The sequence below is a fragment of the Dasypus novemcinctus genome, chromosome 9 (assembly GCF_030445035.2).
Source record: "Dasypus novemcinctus isolate mDasNov1 chromosome 9, mDasNov1.1.hap2, whole genome shotgun sequence".
Lineage (NCBI taxonomy): Eukaryota > Metazoa > Chordata > Mammalia > Cingulata > Dasypodidae > Dasypus > Dasypus novemcinctus.
Window position 1 is genome coordinate 13,122,679 of NC_080681.1, and position 13,882 is coordinate 13,136,560.

Genomic DNA, 13,882 nt, shown 5'->3' on the forward strand with positions numbered 1-13,882 from the left:
GCAACATGTTAAAATTGGTGGAACTGGATAGGGGTAGGGTGGGCCATTGGAGTTCCCTGTATGGGTTTGTTTTAATTTCACAACTAGCCTATAAATTAGAAATTGTTTCAAAATTGAACATATTTTAAAAATTGAAAGTTTAAGAAAAAATAAAACAAACCCTAAATGCCAATGCTAGTATAATGCTGATGGTGGGCAAAATGATCAAATTGAATGGGAAATAACAAATTATATATAAAGGAAGCCCTTGCTGGAATAAAGAGGATTTTCACCCTTAAAAAAAAAAGTCAAGCAACACAATTAAAAAATGGGCAAAAGACTCCAATAGAAATTTTTCCAAAGAAGAAATACAAATGGCCAGAAAGTACTTGACCAAATGTTCAACATCACCAGCTCTTGGTGAATTGCAGATCAAAACTGCAACAAGATATCATTTTATATCTTACAGAATGATCATTATTTTAAAAAACAGAAAATCACAAGTAGTGGAGAAGGTGTGGAGAAATAACACTCCTTCTTTGTTGGTGGGAATGTAAAATGGTGCAGCCTCTGTGAAAGACAGTCTGGCAGTTCTTCAGGAAGCTGATGATAGAACTGCCATAGAACTCAGCAATCCTACTCCTAGAAATATATTTAGAAGAACTGAAAGCAAGGGAACAAACAGACATTTGCACATGGATGTTCATAGAGGCAGTATTCACAATTGCTAAAAGATGGAAAAAACCCAGTTGTGCATTTACAATAAACAGAAAAACAAAATGTGGTATATACACACAATGGATTGCTGTTCAGAAATGAAATTGGGATGCCTATGACAACATGGATGAAACTTGAGGACATTATGTTCAGTGAAATATGCCAGATACAAAAGGATAAATACTGCACGGTCTCACTAATATGAACTAAATACAATAAGTAATTTCATGGAGTTAAACTCTGGAGTATAGGTTACTAGGAGATAGAATATGGGTTGAGAATGGGGAGCTGATGCTGAATGTATGTAGAATGTTTAATAAAGGGAATTATAATTATGGAAAATGGTTATAGTTGATGGTAATACATAATAGTGAGTATAATTAACACTGCTGATTTATAAAAGTGATTGTGGCTGAAAGGGGTAGTCTGTGGTGGTTAATGTCAATTGGAAGAAAGCTAGAAGGTAATCTAAGGACTATATAACAGTGATTTCAGTGGTGGATGATGGTTGTTTTTACAAGTACAAATACAAGGACGCTCCTCTATTACAAGGCATTAATATGGAGATACATGGGGAAAATACAACTAATGTAATATATAGACTATAGTTAAGAAAAATAGTGTAATATTTTTACAGCAGTTGCACGGAAGGTATTATATCAATGCTAAGGGTCAATAATGATGGGGTAGAGGTGGTATAGGATTTTTTTCCTTTTGGAATAATAAAAATGTTCTGAAATGAACTGAGCTGATGACAGCACAACTCTGTGATAAAACTGGGGCCACTGAGTATACAACACCTTCCCATTGTATGGTCTGCACCCAATGATATAACTCACTATGACAAATGAGCACTCGCACACTTCTTAGCGGCCTGCCCCAGGGGCACCTAGTGCCAGATGCCCCTCATCAAGCATCTTAAACATGCAACCCTTCCTTATTATATTTTCTAAAAAGTTTTCTCAACAGTATATTTGCAACCAGGAACCTGACAATCTCCCATGTTCACCTGCTCCCCCCAAATCCTCCCACCAAGATGATTTTGACACTCTCACCCATCCTCCAACCCTAATCAACCTCAAGTCTGCAAAGCCCCACCCAATAGTATCCCTATGCCCCCTTCTTATCCCTTCCCTGCACAGCTGCTTACCTCCACTTTATCATAGATTTCACCCATGAAGGCATCAGCCCATAGCCTTCACCTCACTCCCCAATTTCCTCTAAGCCTATCATTCAAGGCTATCATTCAGCCTCTATCTCTCTGAGACAGTTTGATTTGCTTAATTCATATCAGAGAGGTCATGTAGTATTTGTCCTTCAATGCTTGGCTTTCTTCACTCAACATAAGAGTCTCAAGATTCATCCATATGTCATCTCTTGTGTTAGTACTGTATTTCTTCTTAGAGGTGAATATTATTTCATTGTATGTTTATACCATATTTCATTTATCCGTTCATCTGTTGATGGGCATTTGGGTTGATTCCAACTTTTGGCAACAGTGAATATTGCTGCTATGAACATTGGTGTGCATATATCGGTTTGTGCCCTTTTCAGTTCTTCACTGCTGGAGTTGCTGGGTAATTTGGTAAATCTATAACTAGTTTCTTGTGGGATCACCAAACTGTCCTACAGAATGGCTGGATCCTTCTGCATTCTCACCAGGAGTGGATGAGAGTTCCCATTCCTCCACATTCTCTCCATCACTTGTAGTCCTCTGTTTTTTTCAATATCCACCAGTCTAATGGGTGTAAGATGGTATCTCATTGTCGTTTTGATTTGTATTTCCCTAATAGCTAGGGATGTTGAGCATCTTTTCATGTGCTTTTTGCCATTAGTATTTCTTCTTTGGAGAAGTGTCTGTTCAAATCTCTTGCTCATTTTTTAAATGGGTCGTTGGTTTTTTTTATTTTTGAGATACAAGATTTCTTTGTATATGTTGGATATTAGGCTTCTTTCAGATATATGGTTACCAAATATTTTCTCACATTGGGTAGGCTGTCTTTGCACTTTCTTGATAAACTCCTTTGGTGCAAAAGGCTTTAATTTTGAAGAGGTCCCATTTATTTTTTCTTTCACTGCTCATGCTTTGGGCATGAAGTTCATGAAGCCATTTCCTATTACAAGGTCCTGTAGATGCTTCCCTACACTGTTTTCCAAGGTCTTTATGGTCTTGGCTCTTATATGCAGGTCTGTGATCCATCTTGAGTTGATTTTTGTATAAGATGTGAGACGGTATTCCTCTCTCATTCTTTTGCATATGGTTATCCAGTTCTCCAAGCACCATTTGTTGAAGAGGTCATTCTCTCCCAGTTGACTGGGCTTGGTGGTCTTGTCGAATATCAGGTGACCATATATGCGAGAATCTAAATTAGAACTCTCAATTCAGTTCCATTGGTCAATATGTCTATCCTTGTGCCAATACCATGCTGTTTTGACCACTGTAGCTTTGTAGTATGTTTTAAAGTCAGGTAGTGTGATTATTCCAATTTCGTCTTTCTTTTTCAATGTGTCTTTGGCTATTTGGGGTCTCTTTCCTTTCCAAATAAATTTCATAGTTAGTTTTTCTAGATCATTAAAAAATGCTGTGCTGATTTTTATTGGGATCACATTAAACCTGTAGTTCAGTTTGGATAGGATAGTCATATTAATGATATTTAGTCTTTCTATCCATGAACAGGGAATATTCTTCCATTTATTTAAGTCTTCTTTGATTTTCTTTTACAGTGTCATGTAGTTTCCTGTGTATAAGTCTTTCATACCTTTAGTTAAATTTATTCCAAGGTATTTGATTATTTTATTTACTATTGCAGATGGTATTTTTTTTATTTCCTCCTCAGATTACTCATTATTGGTATACAGAAAATGCTACATATTTTTACACATTGATCTTATAACTTGTGACTTTACTGAACTCATAAATTCTTGAAGCTTTCTTGTAGATTTCCCAGGGTTTTCTATGTATAGGATAATATATATTTGTCATCTGCAAATAGTGAAATTTTGACTTCTTCCTTTCCAATTTGAATGCCTTTTATATGTATTTCTTAAGTATTCTTCAGTATTCAAGTAAGTACTGCTAACAAAATGTTCAATAGGAGGGGTGATGGTGTGCATAATTGCCTTGTTCCTGATCTTAGAGGGAACGATTTTAGGATTTTACCACTGTAAATTGTGTAAGCTACCAGTTTTTCATATATACCCTTTATCATGTTCAGAAAGTTTCCTTCTATTCCTATCTTTTGCTGTGTTTTTATCAAGAAAGTGTTCTATATTTTATCAAATGCTTTATTGCATCTATGGCTATGATCATGTGAGTTTTCTCTTTTGATGTGTTTATGTGGTGTATTACATTGACTGATTTTCTTATGTTGAACCAGCCTTGCATACCAGGGATGAAACCCACTTGGTCGTGGTGTATAATTCGTTTAATGTGTTGTTGAATATGACTAGCAAGTATTTCATTGAGGATTTTACCATCTAGGTTCATTAGAGAGATTGGTCTTTTCTTGTGGTGTTTTGTTTGGCTTTGGTATGAGGGTAATGTTGACATCATAGAATGTGTTATTCAATGTTCCTTCTATTTTGATTTTTTGAAAGATTTTAAGCAAGATTTGTGTTATTTTTTTCTGGAACATTTTTGTAGAATTCACTGTGAAGCTGTCTGGCCCAGTGCTGTTCTTATTTGGAAGGTTTTTTGTGTTTTGGGTTTTTTGCTACATGTTGCTTTTTTTAAAATTTATTTCTCTCCCCTTCTCCCCCCCCCCCCCACCCCGCCCCACCAGTTGTCTGCTTTCTGTGTCCATAATTTAGTGTTCTTCTGTGTCTACCTGTATTCTTGTCAGCAGCACCTGGAATCCGTGTCTCTTTTTGTTGCATCATCTTGCTGCACGAGCTCTCCATGTGTGAGGCACCACTCCTGGGAAGGCTGCACTTTTTTCATGCTGGGTGTCTCTCCTTATGCGATGCACTCCTTGTTCATGGGGCTCCCCTATGCAAGGGACACCCCTGCATGGCACGGCACTCCTTGAGCACATCAGCACTGCACGTGGGCCAGCTCATCACATGGGTCAGGAGGCCTTGGATTTGAACTTTGGATCTCCCATGTGGTAGACCGATGCCCTATCCATTGGGCCAAATTCACTTCCTTATTTGGGAGGTTTTTGATGACAAATTCCATCTCTTTACTTGTGATTGGTTTGTTGACATCATCAATTTCTTCTTTTGTCAATGAAGGCTTCTTATGTGTTTCTAGGAATTTGTCCATTTCCTCTGAATTGTCCTAGTTGGCATATAGTTTTTCAAAGTATTCCCTTATGATAGTCTTTATTTCTGTGGGGTCAGTGGTGGTAACCTCTTTTTCATTTCTTATTTTGTGTATTTGCATCTTCTCTCTTTTTTATTTTGTTAGTCCAGCTACAAGTTTCTCAATTTTACAGATCTTCTCAAAGAACAAGCTTTTGGTTTTGTTTATTTTTTCTAGTGCTTTCTTATTTTCTATTTCATTTAGTTCTGCTCAGATCTTTGTTCTTTTTTTTTCCTTCCTCCTTTGCATTTAGTTTGTTGTTTTCTTACTAATTCTTTTTTATTAAAAGTTGCAGTTAGTTCTTCAATTTTAGCACTTTCTTCTTTTTTGATGTATGGATTTATGGCTATAAATTTCCCTCTCAGTACAGCTTTTGCTGCATCCCAAAAGTTTTGATATGTTGTGCTGCCATTTTCATTGGTTTAAAGGTAGTTACTGATTACTTTTGAGACTTCCAATTTGATCCACTGTTTGTCTAAGAGTATGTTGCTTAACTTCCATATTTTGGTGCCTAATCTAGTCTCTGGCTCTTGCTGATTTCCAGCCTCACTCCACTATGGTCAGAGAAATTATTTTGTATGACTTCAATCTTTCTGAATTCATTGAGACTTTCTCTGTGGCCTAGCATGTGATCTATCTTGGAGAATGATCCATGTGCAGTTGAGAAGAATGTATATCCTGCTGTATTTTGGTGTAATGTTTTGTATATGTCTATTATGTCCAGATCCACTAATATATTGTTCAAAGTCTTTGTTTCTTTATTGATTCTCTGTTGAGATGTTCTATCCAATGGTTATAATGTTGTATTAAAGTCCCCCACTATAATTTTAGAGGCATCTCTTCCTTCACTTGGTTTTTCCAGTGTTTGCTTCATATATTTGGAGGTGCCCTACTTAGGAGCATAAATGTTTATGATTGTTTTTTCTTCTTGAAAGATTACCCCTTGTAATAATATGTAGTGTTCATCTTTGTCTCTCACAATTGTTTTGCATTTAAAGTCTCTTTTGTCCAATATTAATATAACTACTCCTTTTCTGGTTGTTTGCTAGTTAGATTGTTTTCCAGCCATTTACTTTCAACCCACTTGAATCCCTGTATCTTAGATGTGTTTCTTGTGGACAGCATATAGATGGGTCATATTTCCTTATCCATTCTGTCAATTTGTGTCTCTTGACAGGTGAGTGTAATCCATTGACATTCAGTGTTATCACTCTCAAGGAATTACTTACTTTTGCCATATTTTCCTTGGATTTGTGTATGTCATATGTTGCTTTTATTTCTCTTTTTGTCTTTTTAGTTGTTCTTACACTCTCCTCCAACACTGTCTCTCCTGCTTTTTCTTTCCTCCTGCACAATTCCCTTTGGTATTTCTTGAAGGGCAGGTTTCTTGTTGGCATATTCTCTTAGTTTCTCTTTATCTGTGAATATTTTGAACTCTCAGTCATTTTTGAATGCCATCTTTGCTGGATAGATTATTCTTGGCTGGAAATTTTTTTCTTTTAATTCCTTGACTATGTCATACCACTGTCTTCTTGCCTCCATGGTTTCGGAAGATAATTCAGCACTTAATCTTATTGAGCTTCCCTTGTATATGATGGTTTCTTTTCTCTTCCTGCCTTCAGTATTTTCTCTTTGTTCTCAGCTTTAGATAATTTGATATGTCTTGGGGTAGGTCTGTTGGGATTTATGCTGTTTGGAGTGCATTGCACTTCCTGAACATATACATCCATCTCCCTCAATGGGTTTGGGAAGTTTTAGTCATTATTTCCTCCAGCTCCCCTCCCATCCCCTTTCCCTTCACTTCTCCTTCTGGGATGCCTATAATGTGTATCTTTGTGCATTTTGTGTTGTCATTCATATCCCTAAGTCCCTCCTGGATTTTTTCTCTTTTAATCTATCAACTCTACTATCTGTTTGATTTCAGATGTACTGTCTTCCACATCACTAATTCTTTCCTCTGCCTCTCTAATCTGCTGTTATTTGCTGAAAGTGTATTTTTTATTTCTTGTATTGTGCCATTCATCGCCATCATATCCATCATCTTTTTTGCATATGTTCACAATTTCTTCTGTATGTTCTCCAAGTGTTTTCTTAATATCCTTAATCTCTTCCTTCACCTCATTAAGTTGATCAATAATATTTTTTTGGAGAGCTTTGATTAGCTGTTTGATGTTCTGCTCCTCTTCCTAGTTTTTAGTTTGATCATTGGATTGGACCATGTCTTCCTGATTATTGGTATGGTTTGTAATTTTTTGTTGCTATCTGGTTATCATTTTATCTTGATGGGTGTGTTCAGTTGATTATTTCTCCTTCTAGTCTCAGGTTTTATTTAGGTGCCATTTATGTGTGTGTGTGTTAAGTGTGCTCTTTGACATTTTGTTCTTCTCATTCTATTTCCTTGTTGTTATCTAAGTTCCTTTAAAGGAAAAATATTAGGGCCAGGGAAAGCAAAAGAGGCAAGAAAAGAAAAAGTGTAATAGTAATATTGATAGTAAATGTTAGCATAATAACCATGTAGGACCTAGGAGAATGAATATTAAACGCATGTAAACTGTATAGAGTTATAACAATTAAAAAATGGAGTACCTACAATGAGATGGGAAACTGAATATGGAGAAGAATTAGTATGAATTGAAAGACCAGTGTGTTCAGGAGAGAGAGAAAGATAAAAGAAAGGACAATAACACAAAGAGTTAATAAAAAATAGAAAGCAGAATAGAGGTGTTAGAAATAAAAAGCCAGAAGCTAAGCAAAGAGAGATGGTATATAAGAGCAACAACAGAAGACCATGAAGATGTGAAGGAAAGGGGATAACATTGGTAGACAAAATCAGTACATACAGAAAAGAGGAAGTTGAGGATGAGGAAGCACAGCAAACAAAAAACACTGCCTGCAACACCTTAAGCAAGTACTCCTTTTGTCTCACCCTCTTCCGATTGATGTCCAGAAACCTCCTGCTTTGTGGATTCCCAAAACTGCTCACTCAGGCAGGATTCTGTCCCCATTCAGCTGGTTTTTTTCAGGAGCCATATCAGTCTTAAAGGTGTGTGAGAGCTGGGAAATATGTGAGCCAAAAACTGATAGACCTGAAAGGAGAAATATGGAAATTTAAAATTATTGCTGGTGTCTTCAAAACCTCTCCTCAAGGAATGATAGATGAAGAAGACAGAAAATTGGCAAGAATAGAGAGGAACTCAAAATACTATCAACCCACAGAATGGTCTCAATCCAAGCACCCATCTGGGGGAAACAAAGGGAAAAAGAGAAGTTAAGCACACAGCAAGCAGAAGAAGGAAATAACAAAGATAAGAGCAGACCTACCTCTGAGGGTCCCCAAAAGGCTTTGTGCATGGCAAATGCTACTCTGATGCTATTTGCCCCTCTAAGTTAAACATTTGATTAGACAGGATATATGTAGAATAAATTGCAAAGTATTTGATCACAAACTGAAAGAATCAAATGAATGCCTTGGGAAGACACAGTACAGGCATAAGCATGAAACAATAGCTGATGAACTCTTTACAAGAATAGCAAAAGTTCAAAGCTGTATTAAAACAGTATTAGGAGGCATGGCAAGATGGTGTCTGAGTGAGTGCACATCATAATAGCTCCCACAAAGAACCGGCTGAGTAAGGTTGGAATCTTGCCAGAATGGACTGTGTTTGGGGGCTTGCAAGGCAGAAGGTGTTTGGACATTGATTTGGAGAGATTACAACAGAAGTAGTACTTTCTAAAGGTAGAATTGTGGGTTTCTAGCACTGAGTTCAGAAGTTGTGGGGAGGTGTGACCCTTTCCCCTAGGGCTGGCTGCTTGCAGCATTCCCTGAACTGTCAGAAGTATGGCAGCATTCCCAAGCCATGCTTTCCCCAGAAGTGTGGTCCCCTGGTCCATGACCCCTAAGCTTCCCTAGCCCACGTTCCACAGACCCATATACCCTGAGTCCACAATATCCCAGACTTCCCTTTCCTGAATCCAGCACTCCCTGAGGTATGGGATTACTCTAGCCCCTGGATTTGGACTGACTCCATGAGCCAGAGGGTTTTGGTGGGAGGTGCAGAGGGGCCAAACAAGTGCAGGTTCAATTTTCTGGTCCCCTCCTTTTTTTGTTTTTATTTGAGCTTGGAGGAGAATACCAGCTGGTTTGGGGAGAGCCTGGGAAGAAAGGAGAGGCAAATCTGCTGAGAAAACCCAATTTACCTAAATGTCGTGGGATAGGAAACTTGGTCTGAGAGAAGGTGGAGTCATAAAATCAATTAACCCTCCCTTAGCACACCTAAGGGAGAAGGACTGTAGGACGTGATTTCCAAGCTTCCAATAGCATATTTGGGGTTCCTGCTGAGGTGTGGGTGCTCTCTCTTTGGAAATTAAGAGTCATTGTTTTCTCTGGTGATTTGGTTCACTGAGGACTCACTTGAATCCCCTACTGGACCCCTCACAAAGCTCTCCTGCTGCCCTGGGAGAGAAGGAAGTGAGAAAGAGAGAAAGGGGGAAGGTCAGACTCCTAAGCATTTTATTTAACTGCAAAGAGGATTCCTTGCTTGAAACTTTGTTGGGTCTTTTCTGCTGGTTTGTTTACTTGTTTTTCATTCCTCTTTATCCCCCCATGGCCCTTTCTTCTTCCTTTTTTTTTTCTTTTTATTGCTTGCTTTCCACCCCTCCCCCCCTTTTTTTCTTTCTTTCTCTTCTTTTTAATAGTTTTTATATTTTTTATATTAGGTGCTGTAGGGAGCACTTCACATTTGCTATGTTTCCTTATCCTCAATTTCCTCTTTTCTGTGTGTAATGATTTTGGCTATGAACACTATCCCCTTTCCTCTACATCTTTCTATCCTCCATCATTTATTGTTTCTCTTACATTCCACTTCTCTTTGTTTAGCCCCCAATTTTTCTGACTTTTTAATTCTAATACCTTTGCACTGTTTTCTGTCTTTAATTCACTCTCTATATTATTGTCCTTTCTTTTCTCTTTCCCTCTATCATGGCCACACTGGTCTTTTAATTCATACTATATTCCTCCCCATATTCAGTTTACTGTCTCATTATAGGTACTCCATTTTTCTTACTGTTATAACTCTACACAGCTTACATGAGTCTAATATCCATTCTCCTAGATCTTGCATGGTTCTTCTGTTAACATTTACTATCAATACTACTATTATCCTTTTTCTTTTCTTACTTCTTTTGCTTTCTCTTGCGCTAATGTTTTCCTTCAAGTAAACTTAGCCAACAACAAGGAACTAGAATTAGAAGAGCAAAGTGACAAAAGAAGATTTGACACACACACAAAAACAACAACCAATTAAACCCTGACACTAGACAAAGAAACTAATCAACTGAATAAACCCACCAAGATAAAATGATGACCACCAGACAGCAAAAAAAAACAAAACAAAAAAAAACTGCAAACCAAACCAATAATCAGGAAAATATGACCCAATCCAATGAACAAACTAAAAACCAGGAAGAGGAGCAGAACATCAAACAAGTAATTAAAGCTCTCAAAATATATATTAAGGACCAATTTAATGAAATGAGGGAAGAGATTAAGAATACGAAGAAAACACTTGGAGAGCATACAGAAGAAATTTCAATCATGCAAAACAAGATAACAGATATTATGGGGATCAACAGCACAATCCAAGAAATCAAAAATACACTCTCAGCAAATAATAGCAGATTTGAAGAGGCAGAGGAAAGAATTAGTGATGTGGAAGACAGTAAATCTGAAATCAAACAGATAGTAGAATTGATAGATAAAAAGATAGAAGAAATCCAGCTGGGAATTAGGGACCTGAATGACAATGCAAAACACACAAACATATGCATTATAGGCATCCTAGAAGGAAAAGAGAAGAGAAAGGACCCAGAAAGGGTGTTGGAGGAAATAATGGCTGAAAAATTCCCAAACCTATTGAGAGAGATGGATGTCCATGTCCAGGAAACACAACACACCCCAAACAGCATAAATCCCAACAGGCCTACCCTAAGACATATTTGTCTCAAATTATCCAATGCTCAAAACAAAGAGAATATACTAAAATCAGCAAGAGAAAAGAGAACCATCACATACAAAGAAGGCTCCACAATATGAAGTGCTGATTTCTCATCTGAAACCATGGAGGCAAGAAGGCAGTTGTATGACATAGTCAAGGTACTAAAAGAAAAAAATTTCCAACCAAGAATACTCTATCCAGCTAAACTAGCATTCAAAAATGATGGAGATGGAGAGTTCAAAATATTCACAAATAAACAGAAACTAAGAGAGTATGCCAACAAGAATCCTGCCCTTCAAGAAATACTAAAGGGAGTTCTGCAGGAGGAAATTTTTTAAAAATCCAGGAAAGAGAGTTGGAGGAGAGTGTAAGAGCAACTAAAAAGACAAAAAAAGAAAAAATCAAACAAAATAAGACAAACATAAATCTAAAAAAATTTGGCTAATATAAGTAATTCCTTGAAAGTAATAACACTGAATGTCAATGGATTAAACTCACCTGTCAAGAGACTCAGACTGGAAGATTGGATAAGGAAATATGATCCATCTATATGCTGTCTACAAGAAAATACATCTTAGACCCAGAGATTCAAGGAGGTTGAAAGTAAATGGCTGGAAAACAATCTTACAGGCAAATAATAACTAAAAAAGGACAGGTGTAGCTATATTAATATCAGGAAAAATAGACTTTAAATTCAAAACAATTGTGAGAGACAAAGATGGACACTACATATTAGTGAAAGGGATAATCCTTCAAGAAGAAAGAACAATCATAAACATTTATGCTTCTAACAAGGGCAACTCCAAATATGTGAGGCAAACACTGGAAAAACTAAGTGAAGGAATAGATGCCTCTACAATTAAGTGGGGGACTTTAATACTCCACTATCAACTTTGGACAGAACATCTCAATAGAGAATCAATAAAGAAACAAAGACTTTGAACAATATATTAGAGGAACTGGACCTAATAGACATATACAGAACATTACACCCAAATACAATAGGATATACATTGTTCTCAAGTGCAAATGGATCATTCTCCAAGATAGACCACATGCTAGGCCACAGAGAAAGTCTCAACAAATTCAGAAAGATTGAAAGCATACAAAATCATTTCTCTGACCACAGTGGAATGAAGCTGGAAATCTGCAAGGGCCAGAGACTCAGATTTGGCAACAGGATATGGAAACTAAATAACACGTTCTTAGAAAAACAGTGGAACAAGGAGGAAATCTTTTAAAAAATCAATAACTACCTTGAAACTAATGAAAATGATAACAACATATCAAAACTTAAGGGATACAGAAAAAACAGTACTGAGAGGAAAATTTATAGTCATAAATTCATACACCAAAGAAGAAGAAAGAGCTAAAATTGAAGAACTAACTGCACACTTGGAGGAATTAGTAAAAAAGCAACAAACTGAACCCAAAGGAAGAAGAAAGAAAGAAATAACAAAGATCAGAGCAGAACTAAATGAAATAGAAAATAAGAAAGCACTTGAAAAGGTAAACAAAACCAGGAGCTGGTTCCTTGAGAAGATCAATAAAATTGACAAACCCTTAGTGAGACTAACAAAGAAAAAATGAGGGAAGATGCAAATACACAAAATAAGAAATGAGAAAGGGGATATCACCCCTGACCCCACAGAAATAAAGTCTATCATAAGAGGATACTTTGAAAAACTATATGCAAATAAGGACAATTTAGAGGAAATAGGCAAATTCCTAGAAACACATAAGCAATCTACATTGATGAAAGAAGAAATTGATTACATCAACAAACCAATCACAAGAAAAGACATAGAATCAGTCATTCAAAACTTCCCAACTAAGAAGAGCCCTGAGCCAGATGGGTTCACAGATGAATTCTACAAAACATTCCAGAAAGAACTAATGCCAATCTTGCTTAAATTCTTCCAAAAAATGGAAACAGAAGGAACATTGCCTAACTCATTCTATGATGCCAACATTACCCTAGTACCAAAGCCAAACAAAGACACCACAAGAAAGGAAAATTACAGACCAATCTCTCTAATGAACTTAGACGTGAAAATCCTCAACAAAATACTTGCTAATCATATTCAACAATACCTTAAATGAATTATACACCATGACCAAGTGGGATTCATTCCTGGCATGCAAGGATGGTTCAACATAAGAAAATCAATTAATGTAATAAACCACATAAACAGATTGAAGGAAAAAAATCACATGATCATATCTAAATAGGCAGAAAAAGCATTTGACAAAATACAGCACCCTTTCTTGATAAAAACACTGGGAAAGATTGGAATAGAAGGAAACTTTCTGAACATGATAAAAGGTATATATGAAAAACCCACAGCTAACATAATTCACAATGGTAAAATCCTAAAATCTTGCCATCTAAGATCAGGAAAGAGACAAGGATGCCCACTATCACCCCTTCTATCTAACATTGTGTTTAGAAGTACTTGCTCGAGCACTGAGGCAAGAACCAGACATAAAACGTATTCAAATTGGAAAGGAAGAAGTCAAAATTTTGCTATTTGCTAATGATATGATCCTATACATAGAAAACCTCAAGAAGTCTACAACAAAACTTCTAGAGCTTATGAATGAGTTCAGTAAAGTTGCCGGTTATAAGATCAATGCACAAAAATCAGTAGCATTTCTGTACACCAATAACGAGTAATCTGAGTAGGAAAACAAGAAACAAATACCATTTACAATAGTAAATTAAAGAATCAAATACCTAGAAATAAATTTAACTAAAGACATAAAAGACTTATACACTAAAAACTACACAACAATGTTCAAGGAAATCAAAGAAGACCTAAAAAAATGGAAGAATATTTCTCGTTCATGAATAGCAAGACTAAATATTATTAAGCTGTCTATCCTACCA